The sequence below is a fragment of the Muscardinus avellanarius genome (genome assembly GCF_963383645.1).
Source record: "Muscardinus avellanarius genome assembly, chromosome: 16".
In the NCBI taxonomy this organism is placed as follows: domain Eukaryota; kingdom Metazoa; phylum Chordata; class Mammalia; order Rodentia; family Gliridae; genus Muscardinus; species Muscardinus avellanarius.
This window is the reverse complement of record NC_137802.1, coordinates 42,605,110-42,623,025: the sequence shown is the minus strand read 5'-3', so window position 1 is coordinate 42,623,025 and position 17,916 is coordinate 42,605,110.

The window sequence follows — 17,916 nt, the reverse complement described above, 5'->3', positions numbered from 1 at the left end:
CTTGAAATTTTCATTAAGGCCAATCAGTCTTAAGAATTTATTCTCTGGAAGAAAATTTGCTTATCTTTTTGAGTTTCTCAGTAGAAGTTTCTTTTTTTTTTTCAGCTTTTCATTTTGTTCTCAATTTTATTGATGGTCTCTCTTCCTGACATTGTCTTCCAGCTTGAGTGAAGGGCTGTTCTAGAAACATTTCAATTGTAACTTCTGGTCAAATTTATCAGTTGCAGTTACAGTCAGCAGAGACTGAGTTCTGACTCCAGGATTGGTCTCTTGATATAGCCTAAGTATGATTATAGCCTAAGTATGATATAGCCTAAGAGGGTGACTTTTGAATCAGATGCACCTGGGTTTAGATGCCAGCCTTGTCATTTACTAGTTGAGTATTCAGCAAATAATTTGAACTCTCACAACCTCGAGTATTGAACTTTCTTATCAGTGTATGGGATGCTGATACCCATTGCAATTTGCAATTGAGAGGACTCAAATAAGATGGTGTATGTAAAATATCTGGCACTCTGTGAAAATGTGTTCAAAGGACACCCATTGCCTGGCCCTTACCACATCCTTTCCCTTATGGTAAGCATCACTCACTCATGAAAGAAAGGGTTATATTGGTCAACTATCTTCTGTTTAAGATATGGTGAACACTTAAGAGAACTCCTCTAGAACATGAGTTTATTTTATTTTTTATTTTGAAAATAATCCAGTATGTAAAGTCTCAGGGAAGTATGAAACTTAGAACAAAGCCACATTTTGAAGCTGTGGTTTCCCATCAAATGTATTCAGTGAAAAAGAAATATTTATTACAAAAGAGAGTATTAGAAAATATGAAGCCATGAACAATCAATACTTGTCATGGCTTTTGATCATCATTGGAGAAAGAGTCATGTGAAGATAGCAGGCTCTTTTTGGACATATTATAGTGCCAAAGGGTTGAAAACTGAGGAGAGCTGTCTTTGCAGGTTTTTGAATGGATAGAAAATTGAATGACTTGCTGAAAAACTGATGGACCCAATAGCTCAGGAAACAAAAACAAGAGTTGACAAATATGATTACATCAAATTAAAAAGCATATGCAGTCAGGCGTGGTGGCGCACGCTTGTAATCCCCGTGCTTGGAGGCAGAGACAGGAGGATCGTGCAGGTTCGAAGCTAGATGCGTGCACTGGCTTAAGAGACCCTGTTTCCAAATATAGTATAAAAATAAGTCTGGGAGTGTAGCCCGGAGATAGAAGGGTTTCCAGGAACCCCAGTACCACCAAAAACAAATAAACAAACAAACAAAAAAAAACAAAACAATCAGCAGAGTGGAGGACAACATGCAGAAGGGGAGAAAATCTTTTCTGGCAGAGCATTAATAACCAGGATATACAAATAATTTAAATTTAAAAGTGAACAAGTAACTCAATAAAATGAGTAAGTGTTCTAAGAAGACACACTTCAAAAGAAATACAATGGCCAATAAATATAAGAAAAGTCAGAGATATGAAAATCAAAACTTCATTGAGATTTCATCTCATGCTGCTCAAAATTTTTCTAAGAGAGAGAGGAAAAGAAAATGCAAACAAATTTTAATGAGAATGAGGAGGAAAAAGAATCCTTATGGACCATGATGGAATATAAGTGAGGACAGCCACTATGGAAAATAGTATAGAGATTTCTCAAAGAAATTAAAAGAACTACTACTCAATCCAAATATACCATTCCTGGACACACACACACACACACACACACACACACACACACACACACACTGAAATCAGTATACAAAAGAAAAGAAATAGCTGCGTGCTCATGCTTTTTTTTTTTTTTTTTTTTTTTGTACTGAGGATTGAACTTAGGGGCATTCTACAACCCAGCTAAGCCTCTAACCCTTTTATTATTTTGAAGCATGATCTCACCAAGTTGCTGAAGTTGGCCTCAGATGAAGCTGTGATCCTCCTGTCTCAGCCTCCCAAGTACTAGAATACAAATGTGTGCCACCATGTCTGGCTCATACAATGATTATTGAAGCACTATTTATAATACCTATGATATAGATGAATTTATTAAAAATATTACCTGGGCATGCTGGTATTGTAATCCGAATACTTGGGAGGCTGAGACAGGAGGATCACAGGTTTCAGGACAGCTTCAGCAAGTACTGAGGCTCTCAACAACCTATTGAGACACTGTTTCAAAACAAAAACTAAATAGGGTTGGGAGTATAGCTCGGATTTAGAATGTCTCGGATTTCAATCCCTAGGCCTCAAAAAAGAAAAGGAAAAAAGAAGGGAGTTTGGATAAGATCAAAGTAGCCTATATGCATTATGAGAATATTTCAATAAAGCCTATTTTTGTATTTAACAGCTGTTAATAATATTAAAAGCTCAAGCATAGAATATAATCATAACTTTTAAAAGCATAGAATATTTAATTTTAAACATCCTATAGAATGGTAGTTTTAAATTTTCCATTGTCATATGAAATTGCTTTAATTCAGACCTATAGATGATCCTTACACATTTTAGTAGCTGTTGCTACATAGTAAGCTGTGACTTCGGTAGGGTTGATGGTAATCCAGGTGTGCTTGCTGAGGAAATAACTCAGATCAAGTTTCCTGGCCAACACAGAAAATGAACAAGCAAAATGTAATGAACAAGCAAAATGAAGCAAACAAATCCCTAAAACATATGACACCATACATTTTCCCATGTGTTGATAGGACTCAGGAAGACATTTCATTTTGTATTTTGTGAAACAGAGTCTGACTCTCTCTCTCTTCCCCTTCAATATCTATGACTAATGGGCTTTTAGGATATACCTCATTTATTAATACTGAAAATTGATGAAAGACTCATGAAGATCTAAGTGAAATTCTTGTAATAGAGGTATTAGTGGCACCTTACTTCCTCAGAAGACTTTCAGAAAGCTAGTGAGCTGACAGTACACTATAAGGGATAGGACTCTGAAGAATGTAAAACCTAAGCCAGGCGTGGTGGTGCATGCTTGTAAATCCAGCATTTGGGAAGCTGAGACAGGAAGAATGCCCCTGGGTTCTATTTCTAGTACTGAAAAGAAAAAAAAAAAGTAAAATCCAAATGAAATATCTAGGGACAAATTTTGAGGACAGCTTTCATCTAGATCTCATTTTTCTATGTATAATAATGTCACCACTTTTTATGGGCTGTGATGATTATTTTGATATAAAGCAAAGTTGATGTGAAAAAGTTATACTATTGGAAAAAGTTGTAATCTTAACCTTTTGTTCAAATTTACTTTGGTAAGCTGATCGTGAAACTACCGGTTATTTCTAGACCAAAGTACTTCCCTTATAATTTAATGATGCTCAAACCAGGGCCTTCACTATTAAAAGCAAAATGAGTCTTCATCTTAATGTCAACTAGACACCTGAGATTAGCACCCTTTTTGCCATTATTAATTATGCAAATATATAAATTGATGATAGGTAGTCATTTCAGGAGGCAATTTTGGTAACAGTGGGCTGAAGTAGGACTGTATAAAAGAGTTTTCTTATCATTATTAATGTTTAACAAGGATTCAGGATATTTCATCACACTAGGAAATTTTACAGATGGAAGAAAGCACTGACTCTGTTCTCGAAAAGCTTATAATCTATTATTTAGAAATGTTTCTGAAATTTCTGTGAAGGTAAAGCCACAGGGAAGTGGGAAAGGTACTAAGAATTCTATGTATACAACCATAGACATATTATTTCTATTCTTTTCTTTAAACTATTCTTCTGATGTTTTCCTGCCAATCATATTTCTAACTGTGATAGAAATGTTGAACAGGTCAAATCATGACCTGATCTTTAACTAATTATTATGAAAGACTCTTGAATGTAATTTTACAAAAGAAATAGAATAATTATTTTATTTATAGGGTGATAAGTACTTCAAAAATTTATATTGCTTATATTATTATTATCCAAATGAAGTTAAACTCATTATAATTCTATTAGAAGATAGCTTCTTAACATAATTTGGCTACCATCATAATGTGGTATGTGTAGAAATTAGCTGGAGAGCTTGTTCAATATACTTTTTTTTTTTTTACTTTTGTCCCAGAGATTCTGATTCAGAGGCCTACTCTGAATCTTAGGAATATATACTTCTAAGTATATTTCAACTTTTTTTTGCATGGTACTGGGTATTGGATCAAGGAGTGTTCTACCTTCAAGCTACACGTCCCCCCACCTTATTTTTGTTCTTTTTTTGGGGGGGGGTCTGGGAATGGAACCCAGGGGCATTAAACCTCCAAGCTACAGAGCCTGCACTATTTTTTAAATTTTTATTTTGAGACAAGTTCTCACTCAGTTGTAGAGGGTCTTACTAAGTAGCTGAGGCTGTCCATGAACCTCTATACTCCAGTCTCAGCATACCAAATGCTGGGATTACAAGCATGCACCACCACACCTGGCTCTATTTGTGTTATTTATTTTGAAACACGGTCTCACTAAGTTGTGGAGGGCCTAAGTAGCTGAAGCCTGCTGCGAATCCATGATCCTCCTGTCTCAGCCTCCAAAGTACTAGGATTACAACTGTACACCATCATGCCCTTCATTTCTACTTTTAATTGGCACTAATAACTATGGATACTTATGGAGTACAATGTGACATTTTGGTACATATGTATAATATATAATGATCAGATCAAAGTAATTGGCAGGTATATCACCTCAGACATAATTTCTTGTGTTTTGAATAGTCAAAATTTTTATCCCCAATTATTTTGAAATATACAATTGAAACATTCATTTTCAATGAGTTTATCATATAATTCTAACAAAGGTGTTCTTTGATACACACTTTGAAAATATGATCTAATGAAAGAAATTACTTATTCTTTCTAAATCCATTTTTCTCAGCTCAGGCAGAACAATGTTAATAAGATTTTTTGGAATTTGGATAGCAACAATAAATTTGTTTGTGGGCCTCTGTGCCTCTAAACCAAAAAGGCAAAGGACAAAAAGTAGAAAAAAATTAATAAAAAACTAGAAATGGAACCACTGTATTACCTAGCTAAATCACTCTTCAGTATATTCCCCAAAGAACTAAAGTTAGAATAGTATAGTGAAGCATGCATACCCGTGTTTATAGCTGCACAATTCACAATAGATAAATTATGGAACCAACTTAGGTGTTCTTCAATGGATGAATGGGTAAAGAGAAGGTGGTATATACATACAGTGGAGATTTACTCAGTTATTAAAAAAAAGAACAAATTATGTCAGTTGCAAGAAAATAAATGGGTCCAGGAAATAATATGTTAAGTGAGATTAGCCAGTCTCAGAAAGCAAAGCATCTTACTTTATTTTTCATATAAGGAAGCTGGAGGGAAAATAGGGGAAAAAAGACTTCATGAAAATGAGAAAGATCAGTAGAAAAGTAGAAGGAGATCCAGGAGGGAGGAGGGGAAGAGAAAAAGAAGATGAAAGGAAGGACCAAATAATTTTATATTCAGATATGAACATCTCACTACCATCACTATCACATCAGCATATACTGAGAGGTAGGAGGTGGGTATTAGAGAGGTGGGGTAGAGAGAGAAACACCCAAAGAGGGCTTGTGTGTATAAATGAATGTATCACTTTGAATCTCATTAAGTTGTATAATTACATTGCACCATAAAATTCACAAAAGAAGGATAAAATGAAGAAGATTTGAAGAACATTCGAAGAAAATTCGGAGGAGAAGGAGGAGAGGGGGAGGAGAGAAAGAGGAGAGAGAGGAGAAATCTTCTAAAAGGGAGACATAAAGACACAATGAGCAACAAGATAAAAGCCAGTGTCTAACTGTGTCTTATGATCTGAGTTATAAAATAGTTCGGGGTAGAGAATTCTAGGAATCAAGTTACAATTACTGGGCATCTGGAAGAACAGTTTCTCACATGTCTTCTAAAGGAAAAACAACTACCTCAAGAAAAAAATATCTGATGTAACTTAGTTTATTTGTATTGGTGATCCTGACCCTGCTGTCTCAGCCTCAGTAGTGAGATGATCAGAAGATCTATGCGTGTGCATAAAATGAAAGGCTGGACAGATGCTACTTCAGACTGAACAATTAGGAACTTAGTATTGTTATGATATTTTAAATAATCATTGAATATTTGTAAGGAAAAGTATAGGAATGTTCTACTAATAAACAAGAGAAGATAAGTTTTCATCTATAACATCAAACTATTTTAATGAGACTTTGATATATAGTGAGTATATTGCCATTTAATTTTTCCCAGGTTGAATTTTTAAAATAAATTTTCAAACATTTTGCAACATTTATTTTATTTTCCTGAACTTGGTAAGCAGCTCAAGTCATATTGAAAAACATACCTTTGTAGACATTTTTATGTATGCAATATATTTTTAATGTACAAGCAGGGAGATGTCCTGTACATATTTGAACGTCCTCTAAATATATTTCATTTGATATTAATTTTTCACCCCCTCAATATTTTATACAGAAAACATACAATTATTCTATATACATATTTATTTTAAACATGCTTACAACATGTGTATTATATAACAGGTATTTTCCCAAAAGCTTTTCAAATGCTAATTTTTAAAAATTTTTTGCAATATCCCTATGAGGTAAACCTTTTTTCTTAGCTGTTGTTTTTATATGTGAGAAAACTCAGGCACTGTGAGGTTATCTAACTTATCTAAAAATCACAGAAGTATATCTGGGATTCAACCCCAGGTACTTTGCAGAAGCCATGCCCTCAACCATGATATTCTCCTACCTTAGTACCCTTAATGTTACGATTCTCCAAAGCAGCAAAAGATGATTGACAATATGAAAGATGAACAGGTAATACCTGTACTAGACATATCCCTGCTCAACAATGTATCTGCTAATCTTTGGAGGGAATATTACTTCCTTGCTTCTTGAAGGCAGAAATGGTCACATGGATTGCTCTAAAAATGAAATGTAAGCAGCGTGCAATATCCTCTTTCTAGGCATAAATATTTAAGATCTTTATTTTACTCTACACTCCCTCTTTACTTATGATGAACTAAAAAGCAGGTACTGATTGGGAGTGTCATAACATCAAAGTGGCTCAGAATACTGAGTCACTATATAGAGGATAATTTCTCTGGAAAGCTGCTCAATATAATTTATATGACCCAGAAATAATTGTCTGGGGTGTTAAGCCACTGAGATTGTGGAGTTATTTATTTTTGTAGTATAATATAGCCCAGGAATTCTCAACCAGTGGTGGTTTTGCCCCCTCCCCAGAATATTCAGCAATGTTTAAAGACAGTAATTACTTTTACAACTGCGGGAGGATATGTCTATTAGCATTCAGTGAGTATAAAATATCAGGAAATGTAGTCAAGCATTTTTATAATGTATATTAAGGACTACACAATAAGAAATTATCTGCTCAATAATACTAAATTTAAGAAACACTGATCTAGCCAGTCATTTTTTAGGGGGGAGGTGATTGAATGCAGGGGCATTCTACCTCTAAAGCCATATCCTCAGCTCACCCCATTTTTTGAAACCGGGTGTCACTAAATTGCTGAGCGTCTCGTTAAGTTATTGAGGCTGACCTCAACCCTAAAATCTTCTTGTCTCAACTTCCCAAGTATTGGGATTATAGGTGTGTGCCACCATGCTGAGCTCCTAGCCAATCTTAACATATGCATTGCTTCAGAGTAGGCATATTGGTATGCAAAGCACCTTTAATAGAGATCATCTGTGCTGAACAGGTCTTCAGAGTTCACACTAGAATGAACTTGTACTTTTAGATACATATCCCATTCTTGTTCAACAAGTGGCAAACGAATGCAGCTTATTCATATCATTTCCAGCATTTTGTTTACTTCATAAATGAAACATTTATCATCTCTGTTCAGGAAAAGTCCTGCTTATATGCTTCCTATTAAAAAAAAATCCTTGGAGTTTTCTTTTAAAGCAGCCCATTTTCTATAAGGCTTAAAGTATCTTGCACAGATACAAATCACCAGACATCAGCATAAATATACTAGATTAAATAAAGTTGGCAGTCATGGGGGATATATTTTTCTCCTGTGACTGATCCTTGTCAATTATAATTATGCATATAAATTACTGTGCTCAGAAAGAGTTTTATAAAGGGAACCTATCCAGTGACGTTAGCACTTGGGGTTTGTTTTTATTTTCATGTTTCTGAAGAGGCTGCATAATGCCCAAACTATGGATACCAGTATCTCATTTGAAAGTTGGAAAGAATTTAGGTATTTTGGGGGACAAACCCAAAGGAAATGTTCTTGACTTAGAAGTTATTATATTACTCTTAAAGGACTTGTATGAACCTTTGCCTTTGTAAGCTTAAAAGAAATAATGGTCCAGGATTTTGAGAATTCAAGATCAGGGCTTGACAAGCTTTTTCAAAGGGCCAAATTGAAAATATTTTAGAACTTGTGAGTGAAATAGTCTGCTAGAACTATTCAGTTCTGTTGTTGTAAGAGAAAAGCAGTCACAGGAAACTGGTGGATTAATGACTGTGGAGATTCTCTAATAAAACTTTGAAATTTTAAGTGGTCAGCTAGATTTAGCCTGTGAAGAGTATGTTGTTAACTCAACTTCTATAGTATTTTTTTTTATGGTACTGGGGATGGAACCCAGGGCATTCTTCTTCCTAGCCATACCCCTAGCCCTATTTTTTATTCTTTATTTTGAAACAGGGTCTCATTGAGTTGCAAATGGCTTCACCAAGTAGCCAAGCTGCCCTCGAACCAAAATCCTCCTATCTTAGCCTCCCAAATGCTGGGATTACAAGTGTACCTCACCTCACCTGTCTCTTCAACTTCTAAAGTATTTTATCATCCTAGAGATGTCTATGAATCTAAACTGTTTGACTACTAACAAGTCAAAACAGAAGATGAGGTGAAAAGAAAGAAGAAATATTGAAGTGAGAGTGGACCACTTTCCTTGCATACAGAAGGCCCTAAGTTTAAACCCCAGCACAGAAAATAAAAGAAAGAAAGGAAAAGTAAAAGAAAAAACTGTTTCTTTGAAATAAGAAATATTCATGGAACTGTGCCAGGAAGTTATCTTCCAACCTTAAATGCATAATGTACAGTATAGCCTCCCCACCAAAGAATTATATGACATAAAATGTCAATAATGCTAAAAACAAGAAAATCAAACTCTTTCCACAAAAGATGGTTCAACATTTAGCAGCATCAGCCCAAACCAAAAGTACATTAAAAATGAAAAAATCTCATGCTTTACCCAAGACCTCCTGAATTAAAATATTCATTTTAAAGAGATCTCTAAGTTATATGTCTATGTTCATTGATGTTTAACTCACACTGGTCCAGCCAGGTATAATTAATATAACCTTCATGAGAATAATAAAATTATCAAGAAAATGTGCATCAGGGCTGTTGAAAACTTGCCCATGAGCCCAAAGTGCACATCTTACCTGCTTTGTCACATTGTCTCCTTGACCACGATTGAGGACCAAACAAAAACAAAAACAACAAAACACACAAACACAAGAAAGCAGAAAAGTACATTAAAATGTTAAATATTATATATATTTGTGTGTGTATATATATACAATATACATATATACATATACATACATATATACATATACACACATATATACTATACATACATAAACATACACATATGTGTATATACATATGTGTATGTGTGTGTAGGTGTATAATATATATTAATATATATATATATATATATAGTCTTTAAAAGGAAATCTATCTGGACCTTGGGGCTCTTTCTTATTTCTGTTTTTTCTGAGGAAGTTGCATAGTGCCCAAGTTGTGGACATCAATGTCTACAACATATGTATATTGTGTGTATATTGTAGTACTAGAGATAAAGCTCAGGGACATTCTTTCTCTGAATTACACCCTCATCTGTATTTTATTTTATTTTTTATTTTGAAATAGGGGTCTTGCGAAATTACCATGCTCTGGTCTTGAACCAACAATCTTCCTGTCTCAACCTCCAAAGTTCTAAGATTACAGGTGTACACCATCATGCCCAGCTTAAAAATTATCTTAAAATCACCTGAGGTTTTATACATAATTTTACATTTGAATTTATTCACTTAGCATATACTAATGAGCAACTAATAGTATGTGTCACACTATTCTAATAAGGAGAAAATACCAATCTAGTTCTCGTGGGGAAAATACCCCCTGGCCCTTCAGGGACAATTTATCATTCGTACAATGATTATCTGTCTAAGTGTTACCTACTAACAAGAAGTGGAGATATCAAAGTCAGATTCAGATATATGCCAGTTCAATTTCTGATTTTATGGCATTGATCAACTTGTTTAAATCCTTCGTGTTGGAGCTACCTATCGCACAGTATGATTTGTAAAGGCATATTTAGATAATAGTGATTAGATAATCATTTTCTGAATATCTTCATATGGACTGAAATGGAAGAAAGCAATTGGTGGAGTCATTCAGAATCAGGTAACTTCTCTCAGAAATTTTATTTTAATGTAACTTTCTATCCCCTCCATGCATCCTGTCCAATGAGAAATAAAATGAGGATTCTTGTATCTAAAAGATAATTTGTTCCTGTGAGATAAATTTGTTTGACGTCATCACTATTTACCTTGCAACAGGGTTTGACAAGGCACAAATAGAATATATGGAACATGATTTATTGGGAGGAGACTTAATAAAGCCAACACTGGCAGAAAAAAAAAATTAAATAGTTCTCTCATTTCCCTGTGTAGCTGGGGAGAAAGATTCTAGGGCCAGAGCACATTATACGTCATGCTGTGGGGAAATTGTCCAGAAGGAGGAGAACTCTGCTTCTTTTCATTCTTTTTTTGCAAAAGGATGAATGGCAACTTTGTCAGTAATTGTGAGGGAAAAACTTCTTTGGACTTGAGCATTTTATATGTAGATGCCAAATTTTGTTTGTTTGTTGCAAGAACTCTCTAGTAAAGCTTATCTTCGAGACACTTTTAGGCCTGCAGAAAAATATAGCTCCATTTTCCAGAGCAAGTCAGTTGTCTTATGAGAAACTCAGTTCAGGTTTGGCCCCCACAGCCAGTGGGTGAAAATCTGCCTGTCCTTGATTCCTTGATACCTCATCCTCCAGGACCCGCTTGTGAATTATTAAAGAGAATTCTGCCTACTGTATCACAAACTTTTAATTTCTGACCTCAGTTGTGTAATATCTGAGCTAGCAGTGTGGGATAAGACAACTTAAAAAAACCATTCAACAATACCCAAACAGTAGACAAGTGTTTCTTCTCGATCTCAGAGTTCATTACGATCTTTATGAACAAGAGGTTGTAGTCTATGCAAGGACCACTTTCAAATCGACTTAGGTGCTGTTGTGTATTCCCTCAGCAAACCATAATACACTACAGTTTATTAATTTATTTATATGCCCCTAAGCCAACTATATTTCCAAACATTTGCAATTTTAGGAATAATAATATGCATTAGAGACACAAAGGCAGATAAAAAGAGTATTCCTGACTTCTAGAAAGAAGAAATTGAATTGAGGAAACAAATATACAAAACTCATATATATTCAGAGATCAAAGAGAGCGTGAATTAAGCGTTGCTTAAAAATCAGTGAGTCCCAGATTCCACTAAAGAGCAGAAAAACATAAACATATGTTAAATTTTGTGCAGGTTTGAAGCCAGCGGCACTGGCTTAAGAGATCCTGTTTCCAAATAAAAAGTATAAAATAGGTCTGGGAGTGTAGCCTGGAAGTAGAAGGGTTTACAGGAACCCCAGTACCACAAAAAATATGTTAAATTTTATTTTATAATTGATTATTTAACTTTTATCCGCATAGGCTAGTCTAAGAAGCAGATAGAACAAGATGTACCTGTCATCAGCTCTGCTTCCACACACATTTTCTGAAGTTGCATGGTATATGCCATCTGACAGTTTCACTCTATCTGCATGCCTGTCCTGACCAATGATTTTGCTCTCAGTAATACCATACGTTAAACAGTTTGAGAGAGCCAGGCGTGGTGGCGCACGCTAGTAATCCCTGTGCTTGGGAAGCTGAGACAGGAGGATCGCACGGGTTCGAAGCCAGCCTCAGCTACTTAGTGAGGCTTTCAGCAACTTAGTGAGACCCCGTTTCCAAATAAAATATAAAAAAAGGTCTGGGAGTATAGCCTGGTGATAGAAAGCCTCTGGGTTCCAACCCCAGTACCACCAAACAGTTTGAGAGTACCAAGGGTTCTACAATCCAGGTGAGTTTCTGGAAAACTAAATTCTATCACTTAGGTACTGATACTTAATTCACTTCTCCAGTAAACAACACTACTGTTAAGCTGCCTCCATTCTTTTCCTAGAGGTTTCCTTTGGAGGTTTCCCTTAGTTCTACTGTGCAATTTCCATTCCTGGTGTCAGGGCATGGGAATGAGGCCATATGTTCAATATAAAACACCTGGAGCAAGAAATTAAACATATAATTTTATTGAAACCTCAACCCAAATAGTAGAGACTCAAAGCATTGCTGAAGTTGAACAATAGAGTCCAGCATGAAAACATAAACTTGAAAAATGAAACAAAAACACAGAAGCACTCTTTGCTTGTGTTTTTAAAGCACACTGAAGGGGATATATGGTCTGCAGTTAAATGTCATTTTTTTATATTTGCTTCCAGCATTTGTACAATATCCCAGATACCTCTTGAAAATTTCTCAGAATAAATAAATAAAACATCCCTCCTTGCCCTAGTTCACACACTTGTTCTATTGCTCTCCTTTCTTCTTTTATTTACTATCATTATATTTAATTTTTATATTTTCCAAATGTCTTATTCCTCTTAAGAAAAAGAAATAAAGCTGGGCTTCAGAGCATATGCCTGTCATCTCAGTACTTGGAAGGCTGAGGCAAGAGGACTGCAGGTTCCAGGACAGCCTCAGCAATAGTGAGACTCTCGGCAACTTAGAGATCCTGTTTCCAAATAAAAATGAATAGAGCTGAGATGCTAGCCTGAATATAGAAGGCTCCTGGGTTCCACCCTCTGTACCACAGAGAGAGAGAGAGAGAGAGAGAGAGAGAGAGAGAGAGAGAGAGAGAGAGAGAGAGAGAGAGAGAGAGAAGATAGACACTGGGTGATTAATAATAGAAGATTTTTGGACGAGGGGAGGGAAGGATAAGGGACAGAAGGAACAAAGATGAGGATGAGGTCACTCTGGTGTTCTGAGTGAACCCACAAACACATAAACACACACACACATATGAACTAACATGTACATACAAGAATAGCACTGTCCCATGTTTAAGGCCCTTAAGGAGTTAATCATTTAACTAAGAATTTTGAAATAATCCTGAGCAAATGTTTGTCAGCATTTACAACTTACAAACAGGGCTGAATCACAAATAACATTGTGTAGCTACCTGTTCCCTGTTCACCACTAGGTAATTTGAACTTTTCCCAGTCCAAATTGAATGGCCCTTACCCTGCCTTTGCCACAGTAAGAGTTCCTACCACCGAAGCAGTGCAGTTATACTTCAACACTCCCATCAGGAGGAAAGGACACTATAAAATCCTGGCAGGGAGAACCACACCACAGGATTGAATAAAAATACATTAGGTCCAAGGTCCAGTCCTCATGTGGTTTGGGTCTTCTGTGTCTTTGTCCATGCCTTTCTTGGCCACTGATGGCCACTGCCCCTGAAATCTGGTATGTTGCCTGCCTGCTATGCTTGTTTTTTTGCTGGATAAAACATGCCAGTGATCTGGAACTACTGTTTTTCACTCAACAGGCAATAGTTTACTACTGGGCAATGATCAGCTTCAGCTACTGTGTTTCCAGGAGATTTTAGTACACACTCTTTTTTTAAGACACATTAATATATATATATATATATATATATATATATATATATATATATGTATGTATGTATATGCATATATACATATATATATATACATGCATACACACTCAGGCGCGCACTTTCTGGGTTCAGAGGATTACCCAGACTGCGTCACATACTCTACTAGGAGTTACCCCATCCCTTTATGCCTTCTGATATCTAGGTCTGATACAGCCCTTTCTAATACTCTAAAGTTTGCTTTTTTCTCTTTTGTCAGGATATTATAACTTCTTTCTCAGAAAACCCCCACAGTGTTAAAGTCATATTGATATAGCCTGCATACATGCCTGCCACCCCCAACCTAAATTCCCATATTAATCCACCTTTGAATTTTTAGTGATTATCTCACTTCCTCACATAACAATAGACATTCAGTAAATATTGTCTGAACTGAGCAGAACTGAATTGCAAAGACAATGGCAGTCCACAGAAATTTTAGAACCCTGTTCTCAAGAAATAAACATTGTTGTCAGCATTCTCTCCTAACGTATAGACTTTGACTTCTAGCATGGCGGGTACACCTGCTACACACTGTATTCAGAGTGTTGTGTTCACGTGATGTAATAGGGATTTGAACCTACAAACAGCATTCCCTGAGATCACAGAGTAGAAGGGAATTCATAGCAGAAAGTGAAGTGCTAGAAACATTTTATAAGAAATCATTAAAGATGGGGTCTTATAGCTGCCTTTTGTCAGTGCTAGTGTGTGACAGTAGAAGAAAGTGGTTTGGAAAGAAGAGGCAGTTTAAACAGACATGAACACATTGATGAATGTACTATGTAGACATAATAAACTCAGAGTGAGGCTGTCTGGATTGAATAAGATTCTGTAGGCTGAAGGGCACCTTGTAGCAGCTGGGCCAGAGCGAGGGATTGGTAATTCTTGAGTGAATCTGTGTTAAATCACATGTTCTGGGTCTTTGTTCCTCCATCCTCTGGCTATAAATTCTCAACATTAAGTGAAGGACCAGTGAACTTATCTATATATCAGCTTTTAAGACCCTGGCTCAAGTTAAATCCCAGTAAAACCAGAGAAGGCATGGTGAATTAGAAAGGCTTCTCTTAGGGAACCTTGGGTTTGAAGCAGGGAGACTGAATTGGAATATAACAAATAGTTGCAAAACTTTCTTTTTTTTTTCTTTGCTTTTTTTTTTTGTGCTACTTGTACTTGAAACCAGGGGCATTCTACCTCTGATCTAAACCCACAACCCTATTAAATTTTATGTTTTTATTTGGAAACAAAATCTCACTAAATTGTAGAGGGCCTCACTAAGTTGCTGAGGCTGGCCTTAAACTTGTGATTCTCCTATTTCAGCCTTTCAAATACTGGGATTACAGGCTTTCACCACTATGGCTAGCAAGAAATAGATTTAAGAGTACAAAAAATGTGGGAGAAAAGTATTATTTCATAGGTACATTTTGGATCTGGAGAAGTATTTATTTTTCACATTAGACACTTGAACGGAATGACTAAACAGTAAGAGAAATGTTTATTCTTTAGTTTCTTAACTTGTGGCATTTAAGAATAAAAGTACATTGGCATTTAAATTCAGGACATATTTATTCAGATGTTTCATTTATCATGTTATTTCTTTATGAATTTTATTGAGATACTAAATATTCTAAATTCAGATACTGAATATTCTGCACTAATTCTGAGAGTGTGGTACATACTTGTAATTCTAGTAAGTTGAAGACTGAGATGGGAGAATTACAGATTTGAGGCCAGTCTCAGCAGCTTAACGAAACAATCCTGTTTCAAAATAAAAAATAAAATAGGGCTAGGTATGTACCTCAGAAATAGAATACAGAATACCCCTGGGTTCAATCCCCAGTACCCCTAAAAATCAGTAAAAAGGGAGACTTAGTATAGTGATCTCAGATCCTTACCATATAAAATTGTATTTTCTAAGGATCAGCTGATGCATTTGATATTATCTACATAACTTTCCCGATTCTGATGACTTGAAGAGGCCTAGAGCATGTGTACTAGTAAAGTTAATCTCTTTCTGTTAGTTAACATTACTCCTCTCAGTGTCCTTGGAAAGATAAATTGTGCATTTTATGTGGATTTAAATGTGCACTTAGAATAGAAAATTGCATGTGTATTCTGTAGAAACAAATAGCATCCTGCAGTTAAATACATCTCTTTGTCTCTATCGTCCCTGCCTAAGTACAAACATTTTGTTTTAAAAAATGTCCCCTTTCAATGGCTTTCATACCTGTAGTGTAGACATAGTCAAGAACCAGAGTAAAAATATGTTGCTACAAAATACTCTTTATTCAAAGGCAGTAAGGGTTGGGTGTAGTTATTTTGCCAGACTGTTTTACTAGACTTATGTTTTGATTCCAGCTTCGTGAACCTCACGGAAATGTTTTACTCTGTGCAGAGAAAATTCTGATTTCATGCTTGAAAGAATTATATCAAATATTTATAAACACAAAATAGTTATCCCCACTCTACATGCACATATCATTAATACACATGCATACACTTTTTCTCTCTTCACACATCCTGATCTAGATAAGCAGCTGAAAGCTATTTCACATGAATTATCCCCAAAGGATATTTTTGGTACAATCAATGTAACTTTAGCACCCTGTTTCTTTCAGATCAGAGACTGACATTTAGTTCATTGCAACAGACATCCCAGAAGAAAATAAAACTCAGTAAGTGCCTCATATTAAATGTTTTTAACTAATCGCTTGAGTAAATTCACCTATTTAATAACTAGTTAATGACAAGTCTTTCAAGAGTCTTGCCCAGATAAGACTCAATGAAGTTCAATTGTTGATGAAACAGATGGTTAAATTTTTGAGAAAACTTCAGTGTCTGGTAAGAAAAATGACTTCAAACCTATTTGAATATCTAGGAACATGGCCCATGGCACTGGGTTCTTCTACATCCAATAGGCCAATGATTCTCAAAAATGCAGTCCTAGAGAGCAGCAGGTGGGCATTTATAGAAATGCAAGCTCCATCGTAGACCTACTGAATCAGAAACTTTGGACATGGGGCTCAGAAAGTCTGAGGTACCCTAATTTGAAAGTCACTGATGTAATTTTACCTTGGAAACCACTGAAGATAATTCCTGTACAAAGTCAATCTTTCAAGGTGCTTTCTGTGACCAGCTCCAGAGTAAGTTAATTGAACACAAATCCCTGATCAGGGTCTGCTTTGGGGATAACTAAAAATGAGAAATTTCCATTATGTCAACACACACACACACACACACACACACACACACACACACACACACACACAGAGTCCTGATAGCAAGTTCTCATAGCAGACTTATTGAATTGAACAAAAATTTATTTTCACTTCTCTTTTCTTTACATAAACATGAGTCGTTAAGAGCAAAGGATATGAAGTATGAATTTATTTTTATATCTCCTGGAGAGAGAATGGCAAATAAAAGTTGTGTAATAGGTGTTTGCAAAATGAATAAGTAGATAAATTTAGCGTTCTTATTAATAGCAATGATAATAAATAGAGCAAAGGGTGTGGCTGAGTCAACAGATGCTTAAAGTTGTTAGAAGTTGTTAGGAAGTAGATACAGAAATTCAAAGTTCAATAAAGTTCACCAGAATTTAATTAAAAACATGTATAATTATAATACCATTAAATAATACAACTGACCATTCACTTTATGTGGATTACATAGGGCACTTAATTTTTAGCAATGTTGCATGTAAACTATTTTTGAGAACTGTAAAGTATATGCACAGAGAGACTCTTGTCCTCTGGGTTCAAGTTATGGATTGCTGTTTGAGACAGGAAATGGTGTTTTATATTCGTATTGAAACATTTGTTGCTTCAAATGTAAGTGTTTGAAGTGCTTATAAAGTCATTTTTCGAATAGGAGCTGAGATTTCAATGTTAGAATTATTTATTCCTATGGAGAAAATATATAAATGAAAATGTTAGCAAGCTCCCAAAGTGGATGAAGGTCATGACAACATTGCTACCTCAAATAAAGAAAGAAATGATTTGGAATTATTTCTTCTAAATGGGAATGTCTCTATTGTAGGCTGCTATTTATTTCTTCAGTATAGTCTGTGTGGCACAATTC